Source organism: Ranitomeya variabilis, chromosome 2 (assembly GCF_051348905.1).
Source record: "Ranitomeya variabilis isolate aRanVar5 chromosome 2, aRanVar5.hap1, whole genome shotgun sequence".
Classification (NCBI taxonomy): domain Eukaryota; kingdom Metazoa; phylum Chordata; class Amphibia; order Anura; family Dendrobatidae; genus Ranitomeya; species Ranitomeya variabilis.
Window position 1 is genome coordinate 388,964,528 of NC_135233.1, and position 12,557 is coordinate 388,977,084.

Below are 12,557 nucleotides of genomic sequence, written 5' to 3' on the forward strand. Positions count from 1 at the left end.
ATAACAGAAAAATTCTTTATGAATTTTCTATAATAATTAGCAAACACCAAAAATCTCTGAATCGACTTCAAGCATTCAGATCTTGGCCACTCCAATACCGCCTGAACCTTCACTGGGTCCATCTCAAAACCATCACTGGAAACAAAGTACCCTAAAAAACTAATTTTCTGTATCGCAAACTCGCATTTCTCCAATTTAGCAAAGAGTGTGTTTTCTCTCAGAATCAGCAAAACCTCACGGACTCTCTGCCAATGCGACTCCAGATCGGGCAAATAGATCAAAATATCATCCAAATAAACAATCACACTCCTACTGATCAACGGCCTCAGGAGGTCGTTAATGAAATTTTGAAAGAACGCCGGAGCATTTGTAAGGCCGAAAGCCATAACTAGACACTCAAAATGACCTTCTGGGGTATTAAAGGCTGTCTTCCATTCATGGCCTTCTTTAACCGGCAGCAAATTATATGCCCCACGGAGATCGATTTTAGAGAACCATTTGGCTCCAACTAATTGGTTAAATAAATCCGGAATTAGCGGCAAGGGGTAAGGATTGTGCACAGTGATCTTATTAATCTCCCTGAAATCCAGACATGGCTTAAGACCCCCATCTTTTTTTTTTTTTTTTTACAAAAAAGAACCCCACTGCCACAGGGGACTTAGAGGTTCTTATATGACCTGCAGCAAGACTAGTGTGCAGGTATTCCTTTAAAGCCTCCCTCTCGGGAATCATCAGATTAAATAAATGACTCTTAGAGAGAGTAGCACCTGGGACGAACTCAATAGCACAATCGTAATCTCTATGAGGTGGGAGAGCTTGTGACTCCACTTCTGAAAATACTTTTCAGAATTCCTGAAAGGCTTCAGGTAGCTCATTTTTCACAACAGCAGCAATGTGTACATCACAACATTTCCCATAACACCCCTGACCCTAGGATCTCATCGTACTTGACGACCAGTCCAGTACAGGATTGGGCATTTTTAACCAGGGTAACCCCAGGACAACTGGAAAAGGCAATTTATCAAGTACAAACAAATCTAAAGATTCCTGGTGTTCCATATTCACAGTGAGTGGAAACTCAGTGACCTTTCGAAAAACGCACCCATGCTCTAGAGGAGTGTTATCAATCGCCACTACAGGAAAAGGGCATGATAAAGGTACAGAATCAATCTTATACTTAGAAATTGTTGATAAAAATTGTTGATGAATCAAATTAAGTGCAAAACCACAGTCCACCATCACTTGAAAATCAATCGAATGACCATGACAGGAAGAACTACCAGAAAAAGAAACTCCTGCAGACCGTAAAAATGCACTGCGAAAGGGAGGGTGCGCGTGTGCAGTATGCTTTGCCCAATTGCAGGCAAAGCTGAAAAGCAGTATGGCGCATGCACCAGTACTGCGCCATACTGCTTTTCGGCTTTTCTTGCAATTGGTCAAAGCATACTGCGCACGCGCAAGGTCACATTGCAATGCGCACGCGGAAAATCTGTACGCGCTCTGTGAGATTCACGGAGAAGAATGTGTACAGCAAGCCGAGGAGGGGTGGAGTGAGGGAACAGAAGCAACGCCCATTGGACCGGACTGAACAGATAAACATATAGCGCGGGACAAAAGGTTTTTATGGGTGATGCATGGGGTGTCGGGGGGTTTCAAATGTAGACATGGAATGCATACCTGGCAAGCAATTAAATTATATTTTTAGCTGATAGAGCAAAAAAGTGGTGACAGGTTCCCTTTAATAAAATGGTAAGCCTTACCACAATAAAGACGTAGCCCCTCAGAGAATCTTCTCTGCCTTTCCTGGGAACGAGAGGACATCGCCCCAAGTTGCATCGGCTCCCCACAGTCAACGGGGCTCTCCAGCAAAATTGAAACCTTCTCCTTATTCTTTCTACTTTTTAATCTTCTATCCACCCGGATAGCTAATTGCATAGCAGCCTCAAGCATAGCAGGTGCAAGATATGCAATGAGCAAATCTTTAACCCTGTCATTCAAACCTGCTAAAAACTGACTCTTGAGTGCTGGATCATTCCAGCTGGCCTCTGCAGACCATCGTGTGAACTGGGTACAATATCTCTCAGCGTCGCCAGAACCCTGTTTCAGCCGCCTGAGTTCTGCCTCGGCTGTAGTGACCCAATCAGGATCATATAATTACCCCCATAGCAAAAAAAAAAAGCTTCTACAGACATCAAACAAGGGTCATCCGGACGCATTGAAAATGCCCAAACTTGGGGCTCACCTTGCAATAACGACATACTAATCCCCACACGCTGTAATTCAGCCCCTTAAGACCTGGGTCTAAGCCAAAAATAAAGTAAACATGCATTTTTAAATGAAACAAAATTCCTGCCGTTTACCAGAAAAACATTCAGGCAAATGCACCTTAAGTTCTTCGGAGCAGATTCCAGGGCAATTACTCATGTGCTGTTGTGAGCTGGCAACTTCCAACGTTAACCCTTGCAGACGCTGAGCAAGATCTTGAACGCTGTTCATATTGCAGAAATCCAGGAGTGTTTTTTTTTTTAATATTTCTTTCTGGCTGGACAAACTGTTACGGATCTGCAACACAGGATAAGGGGAAGGGGTTCCTTAACCCCTTCCCGACATTTGACGTACTATCCCGTCGAGGTGGGGTGGGCCCGTATGACCGCCGACGGGATAGTACGTCATCACCGATCAGCGGCGCTCACGGGGGGAGCGCGGCCGATCGCGGCCGGGTGTCAGCTGCATATCGCAGCTGACATCCGGCACTATGTGCCAGGAGCGGTCACGGACCGCCCCCGGCACATTAACCCCCGGCACACCGCGATCAAACATGATCGCAGTGTACCGGCGGTATAGGGAAGCATCGCGCAGGGAGGGGGCTCCCTGCGGGCTTCCCTGAGACCCCCGGAGCAACGCGATGTGATCGCGTTGCTGCGAGGGTCTCCTACCTCCTTCCTGGCTGCAGGTCCCGGATCCAAGATGGCCGCGGCATCCGGGTCCTGCAGGGAAGGAGGTGGCTTACCGAGTGTCTGCTCAGAGCAGACACTTGGTAAGCCTGCAGCCCTGCACAGCAGATCGTCGATCTGGCAGAGTGCTGTGCACACTGCCAGATCAATGATCTGTGATGTCCCCCCCTGGGACAAAGTAAAAAAGTTAAAAAAAATTTTTTCCACATGTGTAAAAAAAAAAAAAAAAAAATCCTAAATAAATAATAAAAAAAAAAATATATATTATTCCCATAAATACATTTCTTTATCTAAATAAAAAAAACAAAACAATAAAAGTACACATATTTAGTATCGCCGCGTCCGTAACGACCCAACCTATAAAACTGCCCCACTAGTTAACCCCTTCAGTAAACACCGTAAGAAAAAAAAAAAAAAAACGAGGCAAAAAACAACGCTTTATTACCATACCGCCGAACAAAAAGTGGAATAACACGCGATCAAAAAGACTGATATAAATATCCATGGTACCGCTGAAAACGTCATCTTGTCCCGCAAAAAACAAGCCGCCATACAACATTATCAGCAAAAAAATAAAAAAGTTATAGTCCTGAGAATAAAGCGATACGAAAATAATTATTTTTTCTATATTTTAGTTTTTATCGTATAAAAGCGCCAAAACATAAAAAAATGATATAAATGAGATATCGCTGTAATCGTACTGACCCGAAGAATAAAACTGCTTTATCAATTTTACCAAACGCGGAACGGTATAAACGCCTCCCCCAAAAGAAATTCATGAATAGCTGGTTTTTGGTCATTCTGCCTCACAAAAATCGGAATAAAAAGCGATCAAAAACGGTCACGTGTCCGAAAATGTTACCAATAAAAACGTCAACTCGTCCCGCAAAAAACAAGACCTCACATGACTCTGTGGAGCAAAATGTGGAAAAATTATAGGTCTCAAAATGTGGAGACGCAAAAACTTTTTTGCTATAAAAAGCGTCGCTGGTTTCACACTTGCGTTTTTGTCTGCAGCGTTTTTTGCACAAAAAAACGCATGCGTTTTTTCCCTATATTTAACATTGAAAACGCATGCGGTTTTTTTGTACGCGTTTGGTCGCGTTTTCAAACGCATGCGTTTTTTTTCTGCATGCGTTCATTTTCAGAAATACAACCTGCAGTATTTTCTTGCGTTTTTAAGCACATGCGTTTGTTTGCGTTAAAAACGCATGCATTTAAACACACTGAAAAGCCACCCACCACCATCAAGGTGATAAAGGGATCCAAACCCTAACCCTAACTCTACCCCTAACCTCACCCCTAACCGTTTAATGAACATTTTCTGACAGTCATAGTGCCACGTATTTCAGTGCCACGTATTTCAGTGCCACGTATTTCAGTGCCACGTGTTTCAGTGCCACGTATTTCAGTGCCACGTATCACATATTTCAGTGCCACGTATCACGTATTTCAGTGCCACGTATCACGTATTTCAGTGCCACATATTTTAGTACCACGTATTTCAGTGCCACGTATTTCAGTGCCACGTATTTCAGTGCCACGTATTTCAGTGCCACGTATTTCAGTGCCACGTATTTCAGTGCCACGTATTTCAGTGCCACGTATTTCAGTGCCACGTATCACGTATTTCAGTGCCACGTGTTTCAGTGCCACGTATTTAAGTGCCACGTATCACGTATTTCAGTGCCACGTATTTCAGTGCCACGTATCACATATTTCAGTGCCACGTATTTCAGTGCCACGTATTTCAGTGCCACGTATTTCAGTGCCACGTATTTCAGTGCCACGTATTTCAGTGCCACGTATCACATATTTCAGTGCCACGTATTTCAGTGCCACGTATTTCAGTGCCACGTATTTCAGTGCCACGTATTTCAGTGCCACGTATTTCAGTGCCACGTATTTCAGTGCCACGTATCACGTATTTCAGTGCCACGTGTTTCAGTGCCACGTATTTAAGTGCCACGTATCACGTATTTCAGTGCCACGTATTTCAGTGCCACGTATTTCAGTGCCACGTATTTCAGTGCCACGTATTTCAGTGCCACGTATTTCAGTCACGTTTAGGGTTAGGGTTAGGGGTAGGGTTAGGGTTAGGGTTAGGGCTAGGGTTGGAGGTAAAGTTAGGGTTGGGGCTAAAGTTAGGGTTGGGGCTAAAGTTAGGGTTAGGGTTTGGATTACATTTACGTTTGGATTAGGGTTGGGATTAGAATTATGGGTGTGTCAGGGCTAGGGGTGTGGTTAGGGTTACCGTTGGGATTAGGGTTAGGGGTGTGTTTGGGTTAGGGTTTCAGGTAGAATTGGGGAGTTTCCACTGTCCAGGCACATCAGGGGCTCTACAAGCGCGACATGGCGTCCAATCTCAATTCCAGCCAATTCTGCGTTGAAAAAGTAAAACAGTGCTCCTTCCCTTCCGAGCTCTCCCGTGCGCCCAAAAAGGGGTTTACCCCAACATATGTGTTATCAGCGTACTCGGGACAAATTGAACAACAACTTCTGGGGTCCAAGTTCTCTTGTTATCCTTAGGAAAATAAAAATTTGGGGGGCTAAAAATCATTTTTGTGGGAAAAAAAAGATGTTTTATTTTCACGGCTCTGCGTTATAAACTGTAGTGAAACACTTGGGGGTTCAAAGTTCTCACAACACATCTAGATAAGTTCCTTGGGAGGTCTAGTTTCCAATATGGGGTCACTTGTGGGGGGTTTGTACTGTTTGGGTACATCAGGGGCTCTGCAAATGCAACGTGACGCCTGCAGACCAATCCATTTAAGGCTGCATTCCAAATGGCGCTCCTTCCCTTCCGAGCTCTGTCATGCACCCAAACAGTGGTTCCCCCCCACATATGGGGTATCAGCGTACTCAGGACAAATTGGACAACAACTTTTGGGGTCTAATTTATCCTGTTACCCTTGTGAAAATACAAAACTGGGGGCTAAAAAATCATTTTTGTGAAAAAAAAAAAGAATTTTTATTTTCACGGCTTTGCGCTATAAACTTTAGTGAAACACTTGGGGGTTCAAAGTTCTCAAAACACATCTAGATAAGTTCTTTGGGAGGTCTAGTTTCCAATATGGGGTCACTTGTGGGGGGTTTGTACTGTTTGGGTACATCAGGGGCTCTGCAAATGCAACGTGACGGCTGCTGACCAATCCATTTAAGTCTGCATTCCAAATGGCGCTCCTTCCCTTCCGAGCTCTGTCATGCGCCCAAACAGTGGTTCCCCCCCACATATGGGGTATCAGCGTACTCAGGACAAATTGGAAAACAAATTTTGGGGTCCAATTTATTCTGTTACCCTTGTAAAAATACAAAGCTGGGTGCTAAAAAATCATTTTTGAGAAAAAAAATAAAAATTATTTTCACGGCTCTGCGTTATAATCTGTAGTGAAACACTTGGGGGTTCAAAGCTCTCAAAACACATCTAGATAAGTTCCTTAGGGGGTCTACTTTCCAAAATGGTGTCACTTGTAGGGAGTTTCAATGTTTAGGCACATCAGGGGCTCTCCAAACGCAACATGGCGTCCCATCTCAATTCCAGTCAATTTTGCATTGAAAAGTCAAATGGCGCTCCTTCCCTTCCAAGCTCTGCCATGCGCCCAAACAATGGTTTACACCCACATATGGGGTATCAGCGTACTCAGGACAAATTGCACAACATTTTTTGGGGTCCAATTTCTTCTTTTACCCTTGGGAAAATAAAAAATTGGGGGCGAAAAGATCATTTTTGTGAAAAAATATGATTTTTTATTTTTACGGCTCTGCATTATAAACTTCTGTGAAGCACTTGGTGGGTCAAAGTGCTCACCACACATCTAGATAAGTTCCTTAGGGGGTCTACTTTCCAAAATGGTGTCACTTGTAGGGAGTTTCAATGTTTAGGCACATCAGGGGCTCTCCAAACGCAACATGGCGTCCCATCTCAATTCCAGTCAATTTTGCATTGAAAAGTCAAATGGCGCTCCTTCCCTTCCAAGCTCTGCCATGCGCCCAAACAATGGTTTACACCCACATATGGGGTATCAGCGTACTCAGGACAAATTGCACAACATTTTTTGGGGTCCAATTTCTTCTCTTACCCTTGGGAAAATAAAAAATTGGGGGCAAAAAGATCATTTTTGTGAAAAAATATGATTTTTTATTTTTACGGCTCTGCATTATAAACTTCTGTGAAGCACTTGGTGGGTCAAAGTGCTCACCACACATCTAGATAAGTTCCTTAGGGGGTCTACTTTCCAAAATGGTGTCACTTGTAGGGAGTTTCAATGTTTAGGCACATCAGGGGCTCTCCAAACGCAACATGGCGTCCCATCTCAATTCCAGTCAATTTTGCATTGAAAAGTCAAATGGCGCTCCTTCCCTTCCAAGCTCTGCCATGCGCCCAAACAATGGTTTACACCCACATATGGGGTATCAGCGTACTCAGGACAAATTGCACAACATTTTTTGGGGTCCAATTTCTTCTCTTACCCTTGGGAAAATAAAAAATTGGGGGCGAAAAGATCATTTTTGTGAAAAAATATGATTTTTTATTTTTACGGCTCTGCATTATAAACTTCTGTGAAGCACTTGGTGGGTCAAAGTGCTCACCACACATCTAGATAAGTTCCTTAGGGGGTCTACTTTCCAAAATGGTGTCACTTGTAGGGAGTTTCAATGTTTAGGCACATCAGGGGCTCTCCAAACACAACATGGCGTCCCATCTCAATTCCAGTCAATTTTGCATTGAAAAGTCAAATGGCGCTCCTTCCCTTCCAAGCTCTGCCATGCGCCCAAACAATGGTTTACACCCACATATGGGGTATCATCGTACTCAGGACAAATTGCACAACATTTTTTGGGGTCCAATTTCTTCTCTTACCCTTGGGAAAATAAAAAATTGGGGGCAAAAAGATCATTTTTGTGAAAAAATATGATTTTTTATTTTTACGGCTCTGCATTATAAACTTCTGTGAAGCACTTGGTGGGTCAAAGTGCTCACCACACATCAAGATAAGTTCCTTAGGGGGTCTACTTTCCAAAATGGTGTCACTTGTAGGGGGTTTCAGTGTTTAGGCACATCAGGGGCTCTCCAAACGCAACATGGCGTCCCATCTCAATTCCAGTCAATTTTGCATTGAAAAGTCAAATGGCGCTCCTTTCCTTCCGAGCTCTGCCATACGCCCAAACAGTGGTTTACCCTCACATATGGGGTATCAGCGTACTCAGGACAAATTGTACAACAACTTTGGGGGTCCATTTTCTCCTGTTACCCTTGGTAAAATAAAACAAATTGGAGCTGAAATAAATTGTGTGTGAAAAAAAGTTAAATGCTCATTTTTATTTAAACATTCAAAAAATTCCTGTGAAACACCTGAAGGGTTAATAAACTTCTTGAATGTGGTTTTGAGCACCTTGAGGGGTGCAGTTTTTAGAATGGTGTCACACTTGAGTATTTTCTATCATATAGACCCCTCAAAATGACTTCAAATGAGATGTGGTCCCTAAAAAAAAATGGTGTTGTAAAAATGAGAAATTGCTGGTCAACTTTTAACCCTTATAACTCCGTCACAAAAAAAAATTTTGGTTCCAAAATTGTACTGATGTAAAGTAGACATGTGGGAAATGTTACTTATTAAGTATTTTGCGTGACATATGTCTGTGATTTAAGGGCATAAAAATTCAAAGTTGGAAAATTGCGAAATTTTCAAAATTTTCGCCAAATATTCGTTTTTTTCACAAATAAATGCAAGTTATATCGAATAAATTTTACCACTAACATGAAGTACAATATGTCACGAGAAAACAATGTCAGAATCGCCAAGATCCGTCAAAGCGTTCCAGAGTTATAGCCTCATAAAGGGACAGTGGTCAGAATTGTAAAAATTGGCCCGGTCATTAACGTGCAAACCACCCTTGGGGGTGAAGGGGTTAAAAGAACTAAGGACTGGGTACAAAAACGGATCACCTCCTAGTAGAAAACACAGAGAAGGCTGCAGAAACCAATAGAAACGAAGGCTAGCAGAACCAGAAGTACCAGTACTGCACAAATAACACACACAGAACACAAAGCAAAGCACCAAGCTAGAGCTCAAGCAGATAAACACTGTTGTCCAGCAAGGACTGGGAGGCAGGTGCTGATTAATAGAGTGATACAATCACCTGACCCAAGACAAACCCAGCACCAGAGGAAAAAGACCAGCAGCCAGAACTCCACAAGAAAATGGCGGATAGTAACAAACTAAACAGATTCTAACAGTCATAGCCCTGTCTGTCTGGAAGATTAATCACTGCCAAGATACTGACTGGCACAAATCCCATCTGGCGGCACAGGAGCTCCCTGACCACTAACCTCCAGTCTGGCAGAATCTCTTCTTTTGAACGCCTGGCCGGTGTAGTTGGCATTGGAGATGAAGGTCGGAGCATCACAGCTCCAGGCATTACTGGGGGACACCTGCTGGGTCACACTGGGATGACTGATATGGTGAGGGTCTGCTGCAGGGGGACCTGTCACCTCTATTGCATTAGGTATTAAAGGGGGAAAATCACAGACATTATCCTGCACATTGGTATCAACAATAATACATACCTCCCAACTTTCGAGGAAGGGAAAGAGGGACAAAGTTAGTGGCGTGCGTAGCGCGCCGCGGCAAATTTTAGGCCACACCTCTGACCACACCCATTTCACAACTAGTCACGCCCCAACCACACCCATTTAGCACCTCTGATCACAATGTTTCGTAAACAATAGTTATAAACAAAAAAAAATATGGCCACACAGTGCTCCATGCTGTATAATGGCCACACATGGTGTCTCCGCAGTGTTGGATGTTTTGGTCTCCCCGAGGTCATTCATCTGTTCCTTCATAGCCTTTCACCAGGCACTGCTCCTAATAGCCAGTTTCCTACTCCACACTGATGAGGGGCAAAAACCCCGAAACAGCTGTTTGTGGATGGATACCATGCTTGGCATAGGTGGTCTTCCTTTATTGGATGCTGCCCTTCCCGTGGTTGTTCCTTCCCAGAGAAAGGCCTGGCTATTCATTGCTTGCGTTGAGAAACACGTGATGGTGTCTCCGCAGCTTACTTTACATGCGTTTGCATATTTCCCATAAGGGATGGGGGCAGTGTTCTGGATCACTGCGTTGAGAAACATGTGATGGTGTCTCCGCAGTGTTGGATGTTTTGGTCTCCCCGAGGTCATTCATCTGTTCCTTCATAGCCTTTCACCAGGCACTGCTCCTAATAGCCAGTTTCCTACTCCACACTGATGAGGGGCAAAAACCCCGAAACAGCTGTTTGTGGATGGATACCATGCTTGGCATAGGTGGTCTTCCTTTATTGGATGCTGCCCTTCCCGTGGTTGTTCCTTCCCAGAGAAAGGCCTGGCTATTCATTGCTTGCGTTGAGAAACACGTGATGGTGTCTCCGCAGCTTACTTTACATGCGTTTGCATATTTCCCATAAGGGATGGGGGCAGTGTTCTGGATCACTGCGTTGAGAAACATGTGATGGTGTCTCCGCAGTGTTGGATGTTTTGGTCTCCCTGAGGTCATTCATCTGTTCCTTCATAGCCTTTCACCAGGCACTGCTCCTAATAGCCAGTTTCCTACTCCACACTGATGAGGGGCAAAAACCCCGAAACAGCTGTTTGTGGATGGATACCATGCTTGGCATAGGTGGTCTTCCTTTATTGGATGCTGCCCTTCCCGTGGTTGTTCCTTCCCAGAGAAAGGCCTGGCTATTCATTGCTTGCGTTGAGAAACACGTGATGGTGTCTCCGCAGCTTACTTTACATGCGTTTGCATATTTCCCATAAGGGATGGGGGCAGTGTTCTGGATCACTGCGTTGAGAAACATGTGATGGTGTCTCCGCAGTGTTGGATGTTTTGGTCTCCCCGAGGTCATTCATCTGTTCCTTAATGGCCACACATGACGCTCCATACTGTATAATGGCCACACATGACGCTCCATACTGTATAATGGCCAGACATGACGCTCCATACTGTATAATGGCCAGACATGATGCTCCATACTGTATAATGGCCACACATGACGCTCCATACTGTATAATGGCCACACATGACGCTCCATACTGTATAATGGCCACACATGACGCTCCATACTGTATAATGGCCACACATGATGCTCCATACTGTATAATGGCCAAACATGATGCTCCATACTGTATAATGGCCCCAAATGATGCTGCGTAGTGTACTGGCCCCACGTGATGCTCCATACAGTATAATGGGCCCACATGATGCTCCATACTGTATAATGGCCACACATGACGCTCCATACTGTATAATGGCCAGACATGATGCTCCATACTGTATAATGGCCACACATGACGCTCAATACTGTATAATGGCCACACATGATGCTCCATACTGTATAATGGCCCCAAATGATGCTGCGTACAGTGTACTGGCCCCACGTGATGCTCCATACAGTATAATGGCCACATATGATGCTCCATACTGTATAATGGCTCCACATGATGCTCCATACTGTATATTGGCCACACAGTGCTCCATACTGTATAATGGCCACACATGATGCTCCATACTGTATAATGGCAACACATGATGCTCCATACTGTATAATGGCCACACATGACGCTCCATACTGTATAATGGCCAAACAAGACGCTCCATACTGTATAATGGCCACACATGACGCTCCATACTGTATAATGGTCACACATGGTGCTACATACTATATAATGGCCAAACATGATGCTGTATACTGTATAATGGCCCCAAATGATGCTGCGTACAGTGTACTGGCCCAACAGGATGCTCCATACAGTATAATGGGCCCACATGATGCTCCATACTGTATAATGGCCACACATGACGCTCCATACTGTATAATGGCCACACATGACGCTCCATACTGTATAATGGCCACACATAATGCTCCATACTGTATAATGGCCAAACATGATGCTCCATACTGTATAATGGCCCCAAATGATGCTGCGTGCAGTGTACTGGCCCCACGTGATGCTCCATACAGTATAATGGGCCCACATGATGCTCCATACTGTATAATGGCCACACATGATGCTCCATACTGTATAATGGCTCCACATGATGCTCCATACTGTATATTGGCCACACAGTGCTCCATACTGTATAATGGCCACACATGATGCTCCATACTGTATAATGGCAACACATGATGCTCCATACTGTATAATGGCCACACATGACGCTCCATACTGTATAATGACCACACATGATGCTCCATACTGTATAATGGCCAGACATGATGCTCCATACTGTATAATGGCCACACATGACGCTCCATACTGTATAATGGCCAAACAAGATGCTCCATACTGTATAATGGCCACACATGACGCTCCATACTGTATAATGGCCACACATGATGCTCCATATGGTATAATGGCCAAACATGATGCTCCATACTGTATAATGGCCCCAAATGATGCTGTATACAGTGTACTGGCCCAACGTGATGCTCCATACAGTATAATGGGCCCACATAATGCTCCATACTGTATAATGGCCACACATGACGCTCCATACTGTATAATGGCCACACATGATGCTCCATACTGTATAATGGCCACACATGATGCTCCATACTGTA